The sequence below is a fragment of the Dermacentor silvarum genome, chromosome 8, assembly GCF_013339745.2.
Source record: "Dermacentor silvarum isolate Dsil-2018 chromosome 8, BIME_Dsil_1.4, whole genome shotgun sequence".
Taxonomy (NCBI): Eukaryota; Metazoa; Arthropoda; class Arachnida; order Ixodida; family Ixodidae; genus Dermacentor; species Dermacentor silvarum.
Genome location: NC_051161.1, coordinates 111,882,986 through 111,885,391, shown reverse-complemented (window position 1 = coordinate 111,885,391; position 2,406 = coordinate 111,882,986).

Sequence of the window (2,406 nt, the reverse complement as noted above, 5' to 3'; positions counted from 1 at the left end):
ATGTCCAGGGCGAGTCTATCGTTTCCCTCTGTCTCGAGCAGCGCAATCATAGGATTCGAAGCGTGTTCAGTGCTGCAAAATGTGAGCGAGGCCTGTTACCTGTACGTCTTAAGAGGGCTTTGCCGGGCGTAGACTCACTCAATCGTAGTAGCTAGGTTACGACAGTTTGGGAAACCTGAAGTCGCAGAGGACGTGACTCAGCTCTGTAGCGCTCTTTCTTGTTCGATGCGGGCTTAGGGACTCAAAGGCACAGTCAAATGCCTTTTCTGTGGATGGCTTCTAAGCTCACGTATTGATTATCTGAGGGTGACATAAGAGGTAGCGTGTATAGGATCCGACGGGTAACCAATGCTGTATGCAGTCGTAGCACTGACGTCGGGTGGTTGCCCCAGCGTAAGCCAGCGACTCACTTGAGCAAGCCAAGTGTTGCCAAGTGGCCCTGAATGGCATTTACTGCTCCCTGGGCTTAACGTGCGAGGCGACTATGCTGGTAGCCGGATACCCCTGTGCAGATGTAATCGGTATATATAGATACGTATCTTGACTGGTGTTCGATGGTTTAGTATTCTTGGATGTCTAGACATGGCGATGCTAATAAGGGCGATAAAACACTCCCCTGTGGCACGCCGCGAATTATACCTATTTCATCGCTCAGAGTGTCGCCAAGACGAACTTTGATGCGGCAGCATTGAGAAACATATCTATGAAGTGCAAGAGATGACCCGTGACTCATGGTTATAACTTGTAACTGGCTGATGATGGCAGTTTCAGACACGTAGTCGTAAGCCTTGAAAACATCCATAAAAACAGCAAGTGTCGACAGGCCATTCGCACTGTAATGTTCGATGTGGCTTTGCAGGTGCAGCATATTGTCTTGAGCACTTAGACGCTGCCGAAACCCTGTCATGGGTGACGGTAGTTTCCGACCCTGCTCGACATAACAAGTGAGTCTTGTGCACGCCATTTTTTCCATTTGCTTCGCTGCGCAGGAGGTAAACGATACCGGTCTGTGTGAGTCCAGAGCTGCAGGATTCTTTCCAGGCTTCAGAACCAGTACCACCCATGCTACCTTCCATAAATGCGGGATATCCCCTCTGGCCTACACTCGGTTTAAAAATGCCATCAAATCACGTCTTCTCTGAACTGGTAGGCTAGTCAGCATCTGATTACTGATAAGGTCAGGTACCACCGCAGAGCGACGTCGGAGGCTGCTCATCGCTAGTTGCAACTCTCTCAGTGTGAAAGGAGCATCCATCAGAGATTACAATAGCGGCGGAGGTGGGTTGGTTGTGCCGACTGACGTACCGAAAGAGTGTACTTGAGCCAAGTCATTCGCGAGACAAGCAAGCTTCTTGCCTAACTTCAATGCTAGGGCTTCAAATGGCTAGTTCGATCGAAAGTTTCCAGCAAGGTTATTAACGACCCACCATATCTTTGGGATTGGCCTGAAGACCGATAGGATCGCACAAAATGCTGCCCATTGATGTCTTCTTAGGTTTCCTTGTGTAACGTCGAATCACGGCGTTAATTCTGTTATATGTGGTCTTCATTGGTGGGTCGCCCTTTGCCCTCATCAGCCTCCGTTCCGCTCTTCTACGTGCTGCGCATAGATTTTTGAGCCTTAGGTATGCAGTGGGGAAGTGGTTCGGGTAGCTTCAGCTCAGCGGTAGCTAATATCTTGCTACGAAGTATGTTAGATGATTCGCCCGTGCCTGTACGTATACCGATGTGTCACAGGACAGGATCTTCGGCCAATGGTTCTATATCCAGCAATGTTGACGAAGATAGGAAAATGGTCGATGCCCATTAATATCCTTTACTCGTCGTTGACGATGCGAGGATGTCCGCTGAGTGTAATGTCAAGTCAATGACACTGTAACAGGCCGGTGGTCGGAAAAACGTTGGCTGCCTCTCACTCGCCACGCAGCGTCTCTCAGTCCCTCAGCGTCTAAAGCACTAACAATTTGCGTCCCACGAACATCAATCACCTTGTGACCCCAGAGAGTGTGGTGCGCGTTGAAGTCCCCACACATAATCCCCGGATCCGGACAGTGGCTGCAGAGGTCTCTTATGATTTCTCCCATCGAGACCTTCTAGCGAGAGCTCACATTTACGGACGCCACGCTGAGGCTTTGGTTTCGCAGCCGCACTTGTATAGCAGTGACCTCCAAAGCACTGCTGGAAAGGACTTGAACTGGTAGAACGTAATGTGGTATTTCACGTCGGACATATAGGATGGCGCTTTCGTTCGGAAATGTCGGAATACTTTGGTTTCCATGTGCGACATAACCAGCAATTGATCTGGAGCTTGGATGGCCAGCCTAAGACAGGGCCAATATGACACAGGATGTTGGGGTAAAGAAAATCGACGGTGCAGGTACATGGCATGCAAGACCCGCACAGTTC